Source organism: Nyctereutes procyonoides, unplaced genomic scaffold (assembly GCF_905146905.1).
Source record: "Nyctereutes procyonoides isolate TBG_1078 unplaced genomic scaffold, NYPRO_anot_genome, whole genome shotgun sequence".
Classification (NCBI taxonomy): domain Eukaryota; kingdom Metazoa; phylum Chordata; class Mammalia; order Carnivora; family Canidae; genus Nyctereutes; species Nyctereutes procyonoides.
The window spans coordinates 60,747,819-60,767,298 of NW_026575051.1; the positions used below are offsets into that span (position 1 = coordinate 60,747,819).

At 34.8% G+C, this 19,480-nt stretch overlaps 1 pseudogene; it reads left to right on the plus strand.

The window, feature by feature from the left end:
* The first annotated feature begins 1,905 nt into the window (after positions 1 to 1,905).
* The window catches only part of LOC129512419 (endophilin-A1-like), a 49,892-nt pseudogene continuing 32,317 nt past the window's right edge, over positions 1,906 to 19,480 (plus strand).

Here is a 19,480-nt window from a genome sequence, read left to right on the forward strand (position 1 = left end):
CACAATTGCTAATATTTAATTTAAAAAAACCTGCAAGACATAGAAGAGGCAAGAAAATCTGACACAATGTCAAGAGATTAAAATATTCAAAAGATTCAGACTGAGAGAGATCACATATGTTAGAATATTCAGGCAGGGACTTTTTTCAGGTATGAAAAATTCATCAAAGGATATAGTGGAAAAGGCAAGAAAAATGTATGAACAAATGGGAAGTTTCAGAAGAAAGATAGAAACAATAAAAAGACGCCCAATAGAAGTAGAAAAGTTGCAGTAACAGAAATGAAGATATTTTGATGGGTTTATTAGAAAACTGAAAAGAATGGAGAAAATGACCAATTTATTTGAAGACAGGTCAGTGGAATTACACATCACTGAAACATGAACAGAAAGAGAAAAGAAGAAAGAAAGAAAGAAAGAAAGAAAGAAAGAAAGAAAGAAAGAAAGAAGAAAAGAAAGAAAGAAAGAGAAGAAAGAAAGAAGAAAGAAAGAAAGAAAGAAAGAAAGAAAGAAAGAAAGAAAGATCTGTGAATAAAGACCAAATGTCAAACATATATGTAATTGGAGAAAAGAGGACAAAAAAGAAAGAATAAGGGAAAAACAATTGGACAGCATAAATATTTAAAGATATAACATTTCCCCAATAGTTGAGAAAGTTCTTTTCATGCTGACTTTCTCACACATAACTATAACCTCTGGATGAAAATGCAATCAATCAATAAATTTTTTTTAAAATTTTTATTTATTTATGATAGTCACAGAGAGAGAAAGAGAGAGAGGCAGAGACACAGGCAGAGGGAGAAGCAGGCTCCATGCACCGGGAGCCCGACTTGGGATTCGATCCCGGGTCTCCAGGATCGCGCCCTGGGCCAAAGGCAGGCGCCAAACCGCTGCACCACCCAGGGATCCCGATCAATAAATTTTTAAAAGCAACCTTATAAATAGAAATTCTTAATGTTAACACATCCATATTTACCTTCAGTTCCCTTTCAGGTAGCTGCTTTTGAGTATTAGGAAATTTTTCTTATATATAGAATATAAAAACATTTTCATAGGCCTCTCAATACTTTATTAATTTAGGGGCATAGCATGAAAGTGGAGTCTATTTTTTTCTGTATGGATACCTATTTGTCTCAACTATATTTATTGAAATGTGCATATTTTGCCAATTGCTCTGTAGTGCCATTTTACTATAAATGATATGTTTATATTCATGAATCTCTTTTCAGATTTTCAATTTGGTTTGATTACTTGTCTGGTTTGTATATTTTTATATCAGTACTGCACTGTTTTAACTATTGCATTTATGTTATATTTATCTTTGTACTTCCATGCACATTTTATAAGCAATTCAATGCTGTCAATTTTAACCCCTGTCCCCCCTCCCCCGGAAAAAAGAGAGAGATTTTGACTTGAATTGCATTGCATCTAAAGATCCATATGAAGGAGAATCATGATCTCTGCAACAGTGAATTATAGTTCTGAGTGGGTTAGTAAAGGGTAAAAGGCAGATGGAATTACTGTTCTGGAAGGATTATAAATTGTACAGAAAAGGAAGAGAAGTTGAAATTTGAGATAGTAGATTTGGAACAACTATTGATGATGACACATCCTAGATATAGCCGTTGGAGTGAATGGATAAGGTGGAAATTAGGTAAAAGCATTTAAAATGCAGGAATATCAAAAAGAAAGAAAGAGGAAGAGAGAATTTGAATGAATTCAGAGTGGATTATATATTAATACTCTCACCAAGGAAAATAGAAAAGAGAAGACCTGATTTGGAAGCACATAAGCCATTTTTTTTTAAGCCAATTTCAAAGTCCAGAGAATTAGAGGCTTTGATTGGGAGATTTATTGATTGTGGTTACAAAATTGTTAGAGAATGAATGGAGTTAGTGTCAAAGCAAAATGATGTTTCAGAGAAGGGAAAATGGGGTATTTGGGTATAAGAAGGATGGCGAATATCAGCTGTATGTAGACTGTGAGAAAGTAAGTAATGACTCCTCTAAAACCTGATTTTTTGTTCAGTAAGGCAAAAAGATGAATGGATTCTTCAGGCAAACATTTGAGGAGGTAGAGAATATATGTACCACAGAATAAGGGGCACAGGGAAAAGGTTTGTTAGAGGGCAGAGAAGTGCAAGAATGGCTCAGAAGAGCAAAACCTGTTGTTAATGAGGGTATGAGACAAGTGTTAACTTTAAACAGAGCACAGAGCAGTTTTATTTAGGTAAAAATAAAAATGAGCTTATTTGGGAAGAGCAGAGGAATCGAAATAAGGACAAGCAAGACGTGGTGAACCATAGGCAAGTCTGAAGAAACAAAGGAAATGTTTTATCAGGTTTAAGGAGGAAATCAAGGAGGGTTGATTTTTAGAACAGTGTTAAATTTTTAGAACAAACAAAAGTTTGTGGAAAAAGAACAAGAGGGGCCCTTGGGCGGTCCAGTGGTTGAGCCTCTGCCTTTGGCTCAGGTTTAACCCTGCGGTCCTGGGATTGAGCCCTGTGTCGGCATCCCTGCTCAACATGGAGCCTACTTCTCCCTCTCCCTCTGCTGCTCCCCCTGCTTATGCTCTCTTTTTCTCTGTGTGTATGTGTGTCAAATAAATAAATAAAATCTTAAAAAAGAAAAGAAGAAGGAAAGAAAGAAAGAAAAAAGAAAAAGAAAGGAAAGAAAAGAAAGAAAAGAAAAAGAAAAGAAAAAAAAGAAAAGAGAGAAGAAAAGAAAGAATAGAAAAGAAAAAAAGAAAAGAAAAGAAAAGAAAAGAAAGAAAAGAAAAAAGAAAGAAAAGAAAAAAAGAAAAGAAAAGAAAAGAAAAAGAAAGAAAAAAGAAAAGAAAAGAAAAAAAAGAAAAGAAAAAAGAAGAACAAGAGTTTGATGTGAAGGTTTCTCATTGGTTGCAGGCTATAATTCGTGTGTAGGGGCAGGGTTGGATCTTGAAGGCAGGAGGTAAATTCACCTGTGAAAAGCGCTCTCCCCACTGAGGGGGGCACTTGATGGGATGAGCACTGGGTGTTATTCTGTATGTTGGTAAATTGAACACCAATAAAAAATAAATTTATTATAAAATAAAAAAAAGAAAAAAAAAAGAAAAAAAAAAAAGAAAAGTGCCCTCCCTTGTTGAAATAATTATCTTCCATTTCCCTGCTGGTTATGTGGGCTGCAATAAGTGGGATGTATGTGAGTACTTTCCCTTTGAGGCTTCCTGACTCCATTTTAAGTGAGATTTCCTTTTCTATTTTCACATAAAAAAGTGTGAAATTTGGGTTTGAAAACAAGGCTGCCAGAAAAGGCAGACATCTTGGGTTGAGTGGGCACAAACTCTCTGGGAATGCCTCAGCTACTCTAAGGGTGTTGTTTGGGGTTCTGAGAAAGTTCTAGGAGCAGATCAAACACTAGATAAGTTGCCTCCTAAGAATAAAAAATTATTAAAGTCCTTGTGCTTGAATTTGAAACCTGAAGCAATTCTGCTTAAATTGAAGTTATAAACTTTTCAATGTTACATTTTTAAAGGAAGATTGTTGTGTTATTACGATTTTCTAAAGGTGAAATAGTTTTAAAAATTTGCTTCTATTTCTAAAAAATATACTGGAGTTTAACAAATATTAAATTAGAAACCTAGATTTCAATATGAGGCTTCACATAAGGTAAACCAGTATATTCAAACTGTGTATTGCTCATCATAATTGAAGTTTTTTAGAAGTGTTGTTTCAACAAGTGCAGGGCTGTTAACAACTCCTAGTCGAAGTAGCAATTCTGCCTGCTTACAAACTTGAAGGTGTTGAAGCTCATACTAAAAATAAAACTAGTGTATTATTGTACACATTGAAAAATAAAAATAAAAGGCACAAGGATGAGCTAGAGATAGAAAAATATATTAAGTGATATTTGACTCGGGCTTTTCTTGAATAATAGAATAATTAAAAGAAGGTAATCTAGGGGCAACAAAAGATATAGATGAAAGAAGAAAGGTTTGTTTAGAGGAAATGTTTTAAATGGTAGGAATAGCTGTTGCAATGGGCAGATTTCATAAAAGGAAAAAAAAAGATAACAGAATTGCTTATTTATGTAAAGGTTTGTTTTAAATATAGGGGGTCATTAAAATGAATCTGTTAAAGAGGATTATCCTGGAGAGGTGATAATTAAAAATAGGCTGTTCTTTTTTTTCCCTATGAATTCAGATACCAGCATTGTCCTCATTTGCAAGTTTATGAATTTCTAGTCATTTAACCTAAGTTCTGCCTACTTCAAACATTAGTTCTTTTGTCAAAAATTTCTGATACACTGAGACTTCAAAGTATATGTGTATACACGCATACACACCACATCACACTTATAGCAAATGCATGATTAATGAGTTCTAAAATTTTATTAATCAGTTTCTGACAACCATATCAGAGGTATGGAGATAGAACATATGATTAAAATAGACATTTTTTCTGGATGCCTGTGTGGCTCAGCGATTGAGCGTCTACCCTTTGGATCAGGCCTTGATCTCGGGGTCCCCGGTTCCATTCCCACAGCAGGCTTCTTGCATGGAGCCTGTTTCTCCCTCTGCCTATGTCTCTGCCTCTCTCTGTGTGTGTCTCTCATGAAAAAAATAAAATCATTAAAAAATAAAAATAAAATAAAATAGACATTTTCTTCAATTTACTTTTTTTTTTTAAGGATTTTATTTATTTATTTGACAGAGAGAGAGAACACAAATAGGCAGAGAGGCAGGCAGAGGGAGAGAGAGAAAGAAACAGACTCCCTCCAGAACCCTAGGGGCTCCATCCCAGAACCCTAGGATCATGGCCTAAGCCAAAGGCAGAGACTTAACTGACTGAGCCACCCAGGCATCTCTTCAATTTACTTTTTAATGTAGAAGTACAATTACCTAAATTAAAGAGTTCATCTACTGAGGACGTGTATTATAAGATTTATCCAAGTTTAACCATGCATTTGAAAAGGAGGAATATGAAAAGATGGACAAAAAGGTTGATTAAAACAGTGTGTGAGATGCCAGGTAGTATATAACTCAATACATTGATATTCTAGATGGAGTTTGATCTCTATTGGTCTCAATTGCTTTGTTCTTCTAATACCACCTTATTCTGAAGACTCTGGTGTCTAAATATGTCTAGTTTTAATGCAAGAGACTCTTAGATCCAAGATAACTGCAACTGGTGCTCAATAAGGAAACGGATATAATAGGATAATCTGGATCACATGCTGACCTATTACCTACTTCAGATGTGAGCCCGTGGTCCATAACAGAAATAAATCAAATGTTTACTTCAGGTCCTTTCTTCTTCTTTTTTTCTGCAATAAAATTATTAAATATTTAGGAATGAAACATTTTTTCAAACAATATCAGCTCATTATATTACCATCACGATAAGACACGGTGCTTTTTTTTTTAAGATTTATTTATTTATTCATGAGAAACACACAGAGAGAGGCAGAGACACAGGCAGAGGGAAAAACAGGGTCCATGCAGGGATCCCAATGTGCGACTCAATCCCAGATCCTGGGATCAGGTCCTGAGCCGAAGGCAGACACTCAACCACTGAGCCACCCAGGTGTCCTCACATGGTGATTTTTTAATATATACTCCAACATTTCCGAGGACCCCATGAGTAGCCACCAGTTACCATAAAGAAAAAAATGGAAGACAGAAGAGATATGAGTCTCATTTTCCTGTATGCCTGCTTCCACCAGAATATTTTTCACCTTTTCAAATATATTTCACTTGTGATTTTGTTTATATAAAGGATATTTCTACATAACAAAATAAAAATGAGTGAAAAAGTGGAGAAAGTATCAGACATTTAGTGAGGACTACTTTTCTGAATTCAGGACCAGATTTCCTAAATGTATAGATTCTCTAACACTATTGTTTTTTTTTTTTTCAATTTAGAAGTATATAAGTTGGTGGTTTTGTTACTTTTTATACGTAACTTCAAATTTACTTGTTCATAAGTAATATGAGAGGAACATTTTCTATATTCCCTTTACTTATTTTTTTTCAGATGCTTAATTAGGTGTATGTCTTACCTACATGTGCATAGAAAACTTTATACCACTGGAGTCTCTGCCGTATGTTCCTCACACCACCATAAAGTAGCTACTTGTCCTTACCTTTATTAAGGTCCTTGCCTTTATTAAGGCAAGGTCTGTCCTCGGCATTTATTGCCAGGATCCAGCCTGTACAGTTGCAAAAAATCAAAGAGCTCTAGATTGATAATGTCATTGTCTCAGGATCTCTGCCTCTTTCCTGCTTTTTGCATTCTTTTACAAATTCATGGAGGCTTTGCCTTTGGTTTTGTAATACAATTTTAGTGATTTTTCCCTTACTTCATTGCCTAATCCCTAAATTTGTCATACTGCTGAATATCCCACTCTTTCTTGAATGGGGATATTAATGGTGAGTTTTACTCCTTCAAATTCACCTTGAAAACCTGACTAGATTTTTGCATCTTACATATACTTACAGTCAGCTGGCTCGTTAACTTGATCCTGACCACATGCCTCCCTAATCCTCTACTATAGGCTGCTGCCGAAGCCTCCAGATTATCCTTCTGCAGGTGTGAATCTTTGGTTCTCTCTGCTTCCTTTTTTTTTTTTTTAATTTCTCTCTTTTCATACTCTATTGTATTTGTGGAGTCCCATGGTTTTGGCCTCGGTGACCCATAGCACCCATCTGAGATCCTAGTACTCATATTTCCCCAAATTTGATACATTTCCAGAAATTCATGTGGATGCGGATCACTCTTTGTTAAGACTAACTTTATTGTTCTTGTCACTGTCTGCCTGTTAATGTCTTGACCACCTGTGGATCCTATTTTCTGCTTTCAAGTATACAGAACAAGTGTGAATTCAGTAATAAGAGACAATGCCATACTCAATCTGCCAGCAATCTGGATAACCTACTTTAAAACCATATAGAGAATGCTACTCTCCAATTTTACCTGTTACTACCCAGAACTAATCTGCCATTTCTGTTTTTACCTTGATTAATGCAATAGCCTCTTGAGTGGAAATACTCCGTTTTCCTCCTTCTGTATGGGGAAAAATATCCCAGCTCTCCTCTACTGTGTTTCTTTATCCCATGAGTCTTCCTTTATGCTCACACAGAACTGACACTTCTGACACTTCTGGTCACCAAATGTGTGTGGATTTTTCCTCATGACAATAAGCAAGTCTTGGGCACCAGGTGAGCATCCCACAATATAACTGGATACAAACACTATCCACATATGATATTAGATCCCACGAGTAAGGACTCAGCCCCTCAAGGCTCTCCCCAAATGTTTCCAGATCAAAGTAGGTCTGCTTCTTAGAGACTTATATAGAGAGACTACACCAAGTGGGGTTGCCTCACAAAGTCATCTTTATTTGCAGCAAATAAGGAGATCATGGGGAGTAAGTTATAAAGCTGTGACTCCCTGACAGGGATCATAGGCTCCTCTTACTGGGGTTTAAGAGGATTATTAACAGGGGGATTTTAACATTATAACCAAGCAGAGGTAACTATCTAGTACTTTCTGATTCACCTGTGCTGGTGTTGGGTCCTCAAATATTTCTTTTCTTGTTCTATCAATTTGTTAGTTTCTAAAAGATAAAATTAACAGGAAGAAGCTTCTAGATGTTTCCTGAGTTCAGGAGGTCATTTCTGAGTCCAAGGGTCAATTCTGAGTCCAGGAAGTCAAGGTGTCTCATTGATGACACCCTCACCCCCATTTTGGATGCCAGTTGCAAACCCAGGTTGTCACCTAGGCTTCTACCAACATATTATAGATCGGAGGTTCTAATGACCCCTTCCTCAGTTTCAATTACTTTGAGGGAGTAGCTCACAGATCTCAGGGAAGCACTTATTACATTTACCAACTTATTAAAGAATATGATTACAGATGAATAGCCAGATGAAGTGATATATAGGGTGAGGTCTGGGAAGGTCCGAGTGCAGGAGCTTATCGAATCTCTGTGGAGTTGGGGTGCGTCCCTCTTCTGGTGTGATGTGTTTGCCTATCTGGAACCTCTCTGAAGCCCACACTATTGGAATTGTGTGGAGTCTTCTCACATAGGCATGATCAATCATTAATTCCATTGCCAGCCCCTCTTCCCTCTCTGGAGAATAGTTGCGATGGAGTTGAGAACTTCCAAGCTTCTAATCATGGTTTGGTCTCTCTGGTGACCAGCCAGCAACCCATCCAGAGTTGCCTCATGAAAATAAAAGATGCTCCTAGCACTCTTATCACTTAGGAAATTACAAGGGTTTTAGGAGCTCAGTGCCAAGACTCAGGGGGTAGAAACCTATATATATTTTCTATTTTTCATACCTCTTTCTGCTTCTCCTCTTGTAGCACAGTTTCTCACAGCACAGACTCCAGAAAGAACCCATTGTAAGCCAGATTGTGTCATCCCTCTGTGCAAAACTCTTCGATGCCTTCCCATCTTACTCAAAGGAAATGTCCAAGATTGCTAATATGATTTATGATCTGGATCCATTACTTCTCTGACCTCATCTCTTCTGGTCCCCACACTGTAGTGCTTCAGCCACACTGTCTTCTAGCTTCCCCAAATCTGCCAGTCATTCTCTTCAGTAGGTCCCTTGAGTGGGAAAAGGTTAGCATATTTTCACATTGCTTTAACAAGGTGCATCTTATAAGATAATTATATGGCTAGGTTGACTCATTTTTCTACACATGATTCATCCACTTTCAGTGTTATGTGAGAAAACTACAAATTATTCCTATTTAAGGCCACACTATATGAACTTTTGACCTTCAGTTTCCTAATAGCTGACAGGTATTTCAAGTACTAAAATTAAATTTAAAATATGCATTTGCAAAGTGTAATTAAAGTGGTAAATCTGTTACTGAAGGACAAAGTCACAAAATCTGTTTCTTAGACCGAAATTATTTTTGTATTACCTGCTGTCAGACTAATTCCAATCACTCATTTCAATTGAAGTAAGATGAGAGTGAATTACACGTATAATTACTTAAATGGTCCATTTTATTCTTTCCATATGGATAAAATTAGTATTAGATAGATTGCAGTAACTATTTAGTAACTGATTTTGTTAACATTCATAGATAAGACATTAATTTTCCATTTTCTATGTTATTCACTTAAGAAGTAAATGAACATGGAGAGGGCACAAGCTTTATGGGAAATCGTCTTAATTCTTTTGAGAAAATGGTGATTCTCTTCCATTATAAATGAAGAGAATTACTTTTGTCAAAATGAAAAATCCCTCGCCTGTTTTCTACAGGGGTTTTCAATATCACTACATTTATAGAATTATCCACTTACAAAATAACAGGAAATTTATCTCATCAGAAGGTTATTATATAGTAATAATTTTGCTTAAAAATGTTCATATGTTATCATGAATTGCTTTCAACAAGGTTTTTTGAATATATGTAAAAATTCATATTAAGATGTAAGATTATTGTTTTATGAAATACTTCTTGTCCTAAAATGTCTGTCCTACTGCTCCACAGAGATAATGAATAGTTTCAGATGGCACAGGAAAAATTTTATAGATGCAGTGTTATCTAAATGCCCAAGAAAAAAATGTATTCCAATCAGTGATGAAAACTTTTTTCCTGTGACATTTTTGTTCCTCTTGTGACATTTTGTTCCTGTTGTGACACATCACATACTACCTTGAATTAAAGATCTGGAACTGATTGTCTTCACATAATAACCTATCCACATTATAGGTCAGTATTTGATAGTGATAGAATATTCCAGTATGTTAATATGTCCTTGTTCATTTAAAACCATTTCTCAATTGATGAACAATTAGGTTGCGACCTATATTTTTGTTATATAAATAATTCTGCACTGAACACTTATTTATGCATAAACTTTCACAGTGCTTAGCAATTGTAGTTTTAGAATCAGCATTACAAATTATGGATGACACAGATATGACTAAATCGCCTTCCAAAAAGATGTTACTATTGATACTTATGAGCAGTGAATGGTCTAAGTCCAGTTCTCTAGCACTTTATTCAGGTTTTATCTTTCTATGGATTATTCTTGTGTACATATCTTCTTATATTTGTCTTTGTTAAATTGTTCATCTTTTGTTAATTATCTCTTAAGAATTATCAATATCCAAAAATGTATTATTATATATGTGTACACTTTTTTATTATATAGGTTGCAAACATTTAATTCTGGTCAGTCACCGTTTTAAAAATGTGTTCATGGTGTCTTGCATCTTACATTTTGTGATGTGTTATACCTTATAGATATTGTATTAATTTATCCAATTCTGCATAGTATATTGCCCCAAAACATAGTGGCTTAAAACAAACAAAAAGAGTAATTTTTTCTCAGTTTCTCTGGGTCAGGAATATGGACACAGCTCAGTTGGTCCACTGACTCAGGGTGTCATTCAAGGCTGAAATCAAGGTGATGGCTAAGTTCACAGTTTTATCTTCAGGAAAAACTCAGAGAAGACACACTTCTAAACTCTTTTGCAAGGTTGTTAGCAAGATTCGCTTCTTCCCACATTGTTAGGTAGAGGGCATCAATTTTGTACTGTTTGCTGACTAGAGACCATCTATGACTTGTGGTTTCATGCCTTGCGGCTCTCTCCATGGGGCACCTTACTTGGCAGCAGATGGCTTCCTTTTGAGTATGCAAGTGAGAAAGCAAGGCAGAAGCCAGAGTCTTTTTGTAACCGAATCTAAAAAGTGATATTACATCATTTTTGCCATATTCCATTCCTCTGAAGCAAGTCACTCGGGCCAACTCACTCACCAGAGAGGAGATTATACAAGGGAATGAATATTGGGAAGCAGGGATCTCTTTGAGAGGCATCAGAGGCTGTGCACTACCAATGTTAAATTTTTATTTATGCAAAATTGTCTGAATTTCCCTTTATTGTTTATAACTTGACAGAAAAAAAGCTTTGTTTGTGGCTTTATAACTCCTTTACTGTGGCAAGAATAGTGTTTTTAATATAATAAATACTCATGAAATACTTGTTGAATAAATGCACAGATAAGTAGATACAGAGCTAAAATATTGAATAAGTTCTAAAAATATTTGATTTAGTGCTCTAGATGGTAGAATGAACAGATAACCATAATTCCCACTCCTTCCTATGTCCATGGCACTTGCAATGTGATTTCACAGATCCTTCTATCCAGAATCTGGGTCAGTTTCATGATTTGCTTTTGGAAACAGAATGCGGCTTCAGTGACAGTGTACTAGCTCTGAGTTAGAGTATAAAGAGGCTTTTTCTGATTCTACTCTCTCTTCTTGAACTCTACTGCTACCATGTGACCAAGCCTGAACCAACATGCTGGAAAATTAGAAATCATATGAATAAGACACAAATGGTATAATTTTAGGGATCTACTACCAACCAGAGCAGCAGCTCCCTGATTATCAGAAAGTGATTACAAACACAGAATTGTGTTTGTAACCAATCAACAACGTAAGGACCACCAGCTGAACCTGACCCAAATTGTTGAACGATAGAACTGTGAGCCAAATAAATGTTATTTTCAGATGGTTTATTAAACAGTAAAATATAAATAATATACTCCCATGAATGCCTTTCAATGTCTTTTATTATTAGATAAAATTCACCAGAGAAGCCATCAGGTCCTAGACTTTTGGTTGTTGGGGGATTTTTGATTACTGATTGAATCTTCTTGTAAGTAATCAGTCCGCTCATTTTTTCTATTCCATCATGATTTAATGTTGGTAGGTTGTATGTTTTTGGGAATTATCCATTTCCTCTAGGCTGCCCAATTTAATTAGCATATAACTGTTAGCGTATGATTGTTCATAGAAGTCTTTCAAGGTCCTATGTATTTCTATAGCATCCATTGTAATGTTCTCCCTTTCATTTCTAATTTTATTTACTTATATACATAACATTCTTGGTGCATACTTTCATTATATGTCTAAAAATGTTCCTTCATTGTTGTTTCATTTTATATGTCAGCGGTAAAAAGTGTGATAGTAGGTTAATTATTTTACCTGTATAAGTTATTTGATTTGATCCCTTGTCTGGAAATTTTGAGGATTTAACCTTTGTCTTTGACTTTTAATAGGTTTGCTAGAATATGTCTTAGAGTTGACTATTCTTAGATGTTTTCAACTAGTGAGATCTTCAGAAACCCTAATAATATAAGTAACATTCCTTCTTTCTCTATCTTTCTGACTCTTTTTTACTTCTTTACATCATTTTTAACCTATTGGTTGTTTTCCTGCCTTTTTACAATATTCTTTATTAAATTTTTACTTGAATTTTTTCTACTTTGGGCAATTTGTAATATAATATTCATTTATGAGATGTTTGTATTTTCTTCCATTTCCTTTCCTTTTTTTTGTCCATTTCTATTTTTGGTTTGAATTTCTGATTAGCTTTTCATATGTCAAATGCTTTTTGACTATATACCAATTTTTTAAAGTATTAACATTTTCCTTTAGTTCATGGAAATTTTATTTTTCTATATCTTTTATAGAATTAATTTCCTTCAGTTGCTTCATGATTTTCTGCATTAGTTTACTAAGGACTTTATAGGTTTTATTTAGATTTTATGATATTGGAGTATTTTACATGATTTTTTTTGTTTAACCTTGCCCCAGTGTATTGCTTTTACACACAATTATTTTGCAGCTTCAGCAGTCTGTTTTCTAATAATATTTATGGTGTGATTTCCAAAAATTTCCATAGGTACATGGTTTTTATCATTTGAGGAGGAAATTTGGGGAGGTATTTACTACAATACCACATTGTCTACAGCTACTCAGAATTCCTACTACAAATTTTTCATATTTATTTTTAACTTTTTATCTTTGTTGTTTATTTTTATAATCAACATTCCTAACTTTTAAAAGTTAAGTTCCTTTTTGTTCATGATTTAAGGACGTTCTTTAAACCTTTGATAATTTAAGGAACAATGGGACATAGCTGTAAACTGCTACAGCTTCAGGAAACATCAACTATTTCACTAGCTATACATGTCTAAAAGTAGCGTCTGGAGGCATTTTGTTAAGGGTTTAGTAGGTAAATGAATATTGCTGTCTTTACTGCAAATGAAAGCAAATTCTTTCTCTTAAAAACAGTAACAAAATCAAGTTCACATATGAAAAATTGCAGAATCATCAGCTAAGGAATTACCATGTGAAATCTCTCATAATCTGATTCCCAGACTAAACTGCCACCAAATAATATGTATATTTAACATACAATTTAATAACTCAGGTGTCAAAACCCTTAAAATATAAATGTACTTTCACATATTTTACCTAAAATATTGCTGTATAAGGGCAGTTAAAGATATAGAATTGGGGAGGGGAGGAATTCTCCAAATCTATATGTAAATAAAAAAATATTTGGCTATACTGTAATACCTTGTGTTAGATGAGGGTAAAATAAACACAGCGGGTCGTATTTTACTCTCTTTAAAAACAAAGCACTCAACTTGTTGAAATAAACAAGTTGAACCCATGAGGAGCAAATTTAAAAAATATAACGACTTAACATATGTAGATTGAATTGTAATCTGATATTAAACCTTGGTTCTCTGTTTGATCTTTTATTCTCAGGAATATGGCACATTTGGTCACATGGCAAGTCTCAGCCATTTGTTTATCAGATGATGGGACCAATAATTACAATCTAAGATCAAAGAAATGCAAGCAAGTCAAACTGGGGTGACTTAAGGGACAGGTATTATTCAAATTGGATCATGACAAAAAGGTTGGAGTTAGAGAAAGAAAGGAAGAGAAATAATATGACAATGGTAGAGAGCACTGTATTGCCATCAGACTTAACCTTCCCCTTCTGTATAGGCCAGAACTATAGTTGACCATACAGACACCCATATTGAAAGTACACTTCAAGTCTTTCTTTCAGGTGGATGAAGCCATATTATTAAGTTCTTGTCAATGAAATCTAAACAAAACTGAAATAAGTCACTATCAGCGTTAATCCACCACTGGGTATGGGCTCCTCTCTATCCTTTTCTCTTCCAGTAACTTAGATGTTGGAAACACTAATGTGATCATGAAGATGAAAACAAAAACCTTAGAAAATGATAAACAACATAGAAGGAACTGCATGGCTGAGTGGCTGTGTAAAGATGCCCAGCCTATTCAGACTACTTACTCTGAGACTAGTACATGAGAGAACTAGATTTCTAGCATCTCTAAACCACTGTATATTAGGGAATTCGTTTTTAGAAATCTTCAAACTCTTAACTAATGTTAACTAATCTTAAATAGTATAGTGAACCCAAATACAAAAAGGAGGAAGCACCATAAAACTTTATGGGCTAGGATTGGATTAGTTGATTATAATCTTGAAAAAAAGAATTGACTGGAGCACCTGGGTAGCTCAGTGGTTGAGCATCTGCCTTCAGCTCATGGCATGATCCCAGGGTCCTGGGATGGAGTCCTGCATCAGGCTCCGGGAGCCTGCTTCTCCCTCTACCTATGTCTCTACTTGTGTGTCTCTCATGAATAAATACATAAAATCTTTTTTTTAAAAAAAGAAAGAATTTGACTAAGGGAAGTGTATATATGAGCTCTGTGAGAGTATCTTCTGAGAAATATCTTCACAAAGGGGAGATGTGCAAGTTGACTTTTCTAATTGTAGAAAGGATACTTAGGAACAGTGGATTAAGATGATGTACAGAATCCAAAATGTGGATTCTCTTAATACAAGGCTGAGGAGTCTGGAATTTCCCCCTTCAAACTTTGGTTCATAAACCTTCAGGCATTACTGAAAGAGGTAGGGTGTAGTTAGCAAATTAGAAACATAGAATTCCCTTTCACTTCCATAAATTAATAATTTTTTGACACATTTGTTTGAACGATAACATTATCAGTCTGTTTTTCTTTGTTTTCCTTTAGATATAGATATAATTACAAGAAACATTTCACTTTATTGCTAACTTTGCTCAAGGAAAATAATGTAATGTTACTATTAGTAACTATTGACAGGCAACCTTATTGTTGAGGAAATAATAGTAGAGCTCCACCTAAAGTGGGTAATTGTCTGTTAATGCTACCTGATTTGTGCCGTATAGGAACCCTGGCTCAAATCTATTTTCTGTCATTGTTTGTATTTCCAAGATAAACCAGAAATCTGGCTTTAAAACAAAATTTCCTTAAAAAAAAAAAACAAAAAACATAAGATTCCCTTATCTTAAAATTTGGTAGAAAATTATAGCTTATAATGCTGGGCTAACCTTTACCATGACAACCAAACTGACCATGTCTGTAGGCCACATTTGGTCAATAGTCCTCCAGCCTATGCTTTTTTGAGCACTTTCCATTAAGGGAGAAACAGCGAAATTATAATCTAAGAAGAGCAACCCGAAGGATGCACAGATGATTTAAAATAAACAGATATTATTTATGGTGAGAGAAAAGAAAGGAAATAATATTTCTTGTGCTCAAAACAGTCATTACATAAAATGCTTCACGTAATTTATTTCATTAGGTTCACAATTCTGTAGTTCGATATTTTCTTTTCTATGGTAAGTAAATTGAACCTTAAGGAAGTCAAATACCATACTGTTTTGGGTTGACCAACTCAAGAGGCAGAGGCTGAATAAATATATTTGTGCACAAATAGTTTATTTGGGAATTAATCTCATGAAGCACTGGTAGGGAATTGAGGCAAAGGGGAAAAGGAAAGGAAGTCAGAAACACCAGAACCAATATAGGTTTTGATAGCAGAATCTGGTTGTACATTGCTAACTAGCAGTGGAAAGAATAAATCTTGCCAAGCAACAAAACAACTTGCTATCTGTATCCTCTCTAGATAGAAAAGGTGATATTGACATAGAACACATGCAGGGTCACAATATGGAAAATAGTTTTAGTAAATTCACACCAAACTCAGAACGATAAATGAGACTTGCATTGTCTCTCTATTACTTTGCCCACACTTTTCTACTTAAAAATTAGGTAATGTATTACTTTTGTCAACTAGCTATTTTGTTTTGTCTTGTTTTTTGCTTCTGAAGTTTAACATCCTGCGTCTTTAAAAACATCTTTCAATCAAGAAGCATAAAAGTTTGTCCCAAGTCTTAGTTACATGACCCGTGAAAAAAGTGAAGAACACTATATCTGTCAGAGAGAGAGAGCTGTTGCTTAGTAGCACATACCGGAGTGTCACTTTAGGAAAGAAAGATGTATTTATATGTGGAGCTAGATTTCCCAGAGAAGCAGTTTACACCATGCTCTGCAAAGTATTTATCTGGCAGTCAATAAATGACAGTGATGATGGTGATCTGTTAGACTTACAAGAGCACCTGGAGGAACTATCACGCCTGACTGAGAAGCTGAGAAAAAACAGTGAGAAATAGAACTGGGACCATGAGAGCTCTACTTGATGAACTGCCCACAGCCCATAGTCCATGGAAAAGACAGAAGTTACTTTGGGGGATTAAGCAATTGGAGATGGCAAATAATCCTGGAATTCCTAAATCCTTACCATCCTGCTAATAGATACTGCCTAATGAACACTCAATTAACACTTTGCTTCTCAAATTATTTTCCATTAAGAAATGGTAGGAAGGGGCACCTGGGTAGCTCAGTAGTTGAGCATCTGCCTTTGGCTCAGGTTGTGATCCCAGGGTCCTGGGATCGAGTCCCTGTGGGGAGCCTGCTTCTCCCTCTGCCTATTGTCTCTGCCTCTCTCTCTCTGTGTCTCTCATGAATAAATAAATAAAATCTTAAAAAAAAAGAAATGGTAGGGGAAAAAAATCCACCAAAGGCCAACTCATCTTAACATAAAATGTTACCAACATAAAATGACCAAACCCACTATCTGTTAAGATATTATGTCATAAGATGTTTTAGTAGTGATTTTGGTGAAGGGAAAATAAAAATGCAAAACTGAAAACGGAGATTTCTGAAAGAATGGAAAGTGATATCAACTTAAGACTAATGGTTGACAATCTTTATATATCAGTATGGAAAGTATGACCTATCATTTTATCTTATGGTTTGCTCTAAGGGGTCCTCTTTAGTATATAGATATACTAAACTCCCTGATGTGAGGTCTAATCAGTCTGCAACTCCATGCTGCATTAAATTCAGCAGGCTCAATGTAAAGAAAGGGGAAAATTCTCACAAAGCCAAATCATACAGAACTTCACCAGGGAAAAGAATGTGAAACAAGTTCAGGATAAGGCAAAGAGCTCAGGGAAAACAGTTGAGAAAAGTTTCATCTATAAATAAAAGCAGCAGTACAATGTTGCCCCAATTTATATTTGAAGAAACTATTCTTTGATGATTGCTCATACAGCAGTGCCAAGGTTTGACTCCTAATAGATTTACAGAGCATTCTTTTGCACTTGTTCCATTCTCTGCTTAATTCTGAATTTCAGGCTTCTGGATAACCTAGGAGAGTTTATTGCCATGGCTACAGTGAGCCGTGATTGTTAAAATAGATCAGAATGTTTATTTGTCTAAGTATTCATTTTAAGCACTTGTTTACAGCTTCTTTTTATTTTCAACTTGTTCATATAGTACCATTTTAGCTGCCCATTTCCCATTGTTTTTCCCACTTAACACCAAAGCAGAGATTTAGCTATTATAACTAAAATTGCCACACTCAAAATGGATGCTGTATTACCTTTGACATTAGCCACCTTTATTGCTGTAAGACTCTCATCTTGGTTTATATTAATATTGACCATAGCTTTAACAAGGTAATAAAAAATTATCATCCCAACAACTACATTAAGTCAAGGAAAGATATGCATCATGAAACACATTAACTATTTTTAGCTTTATTATTATGCTAACCTGAATTAATTATACAAGTGTAGACCTTAGTAGCAAGAAAATAGAAGTAGGGATATACAGAATATGTTGGAAAACACTGCCTCAAGGTAGACTCCCCTTAATTCTCCATGTTTTCTGGGCCTTAGAAATCTGAGCATAAGAAGTGTAAGTGTTCTAACTTATTCGTAACTTGAGAAATGTATTTTATTCATAACCATTACTGATAATGCTAACAAAGTATATTTAGGATGTCATAGTTTAGCTATTCATAAGTAGTTTTTAGATCTCATAGCATTATAATGAGTTTGTAATGTAGATATAAATGTGCAGTTTACTTCTGTATTCCAGATAAAACTCAGTGGTCCCAGGTCTTATGTTAATATATGGCAAATTCAGGATTAGAATTTTGCTGATTGCTTTGCTTCTTGCAACAACCAGAGTCAAGCAACACACTTGGTTTAAGCTAATTGGTAAAAATAATTTTATGCTTCATTCAGAACCTGGCACAACAGACACTGAAGTAGTAGAAGAATGGATGTTTAGTAATGAAGGACTGTTATCTTTTCAACTATATCTTTTCACCAAAATGTTTTCAAAATGGTTTGGCTTGGTTCTTTTTTTTTTTTTTTTAATCATATTAGAGTAATCTCCACAGAGGTTAAGCCCCTATCTCCAGCTTCCAGTGTAACATCTGTCACACAGTAAAAAGTCAATGTAGATTGTTTTCAGTGAATAGATGGTTGGATGGCTCTCTGATTGCCTGTTCGGCTAGATGACTGCATTTTTTTATTTATATCTTGGGATCTTGTTATTTGAAATTATTATCGGATTGTCTAAAATGAACAATGAAAATGAAGGAATTATTCACTTCATCTACAGCAATGATAATTGTGAGGATTAAATTATTCATTTCTTGACTTCACTTCTCATATAATGTTTCAATGTGTCTAGATTGGGATACAGAAATCTGCATTTTAACACACTGAAATTTATACGAATGCAGGCTGTGGATTATGTTTTGAGAATACTCTTACATGGTTTATAGGTCTGATTAGAACAGACCTTGTTAAAAATTCTTGAGCAAATCTAGGACAAAATTGTCAGATTTCAGATACCATATATCTTAAAGTACTAAATTGATCTCTGAACTCTCGGCAGAAGTCTCACAAAGCCAGTATTACTATGAGCATTAAAAATAAAAATAAGAAATCTGCATTGAGCATTGGACATGTGCAGGGCTTTAGAGTGTAAGGTACAATTCTTGATTCAGATAACTGGGTTAAAATCTTAGCTCTCTCCTTTAGTAATTGTATCTCCTTGATCACATTATCTAACTTCTTTCTTCTTTAAGGTTTTTTTTGTTATTACTTTTATTTTGGTACAATGTAGAAAAACAACATTTTGGGTTTTTTTTAAAAAGATTTTTGAAACAATAAAATGGATCTACTAATGCAATGCATCTAAAACAATAGCTGACACTTTATAATCTCTTACTCAGCAGCATTTTCTCCCCAAAATCTATATTCTTCTCTCCCATTTCCCTGATATCCTTGGGATGCTAAATTAGAGATGCATAAAAACAGCAACAACAGCAAAAAAACAAACATAAAACCTCTTCATCTTATAATGTACAATTAGGTTGAAAGATCACACATCTACCTGGAGAGAGGTGTGACTAAAGCTCCAGATTTTCTATGCTTCCTGTTTCACAT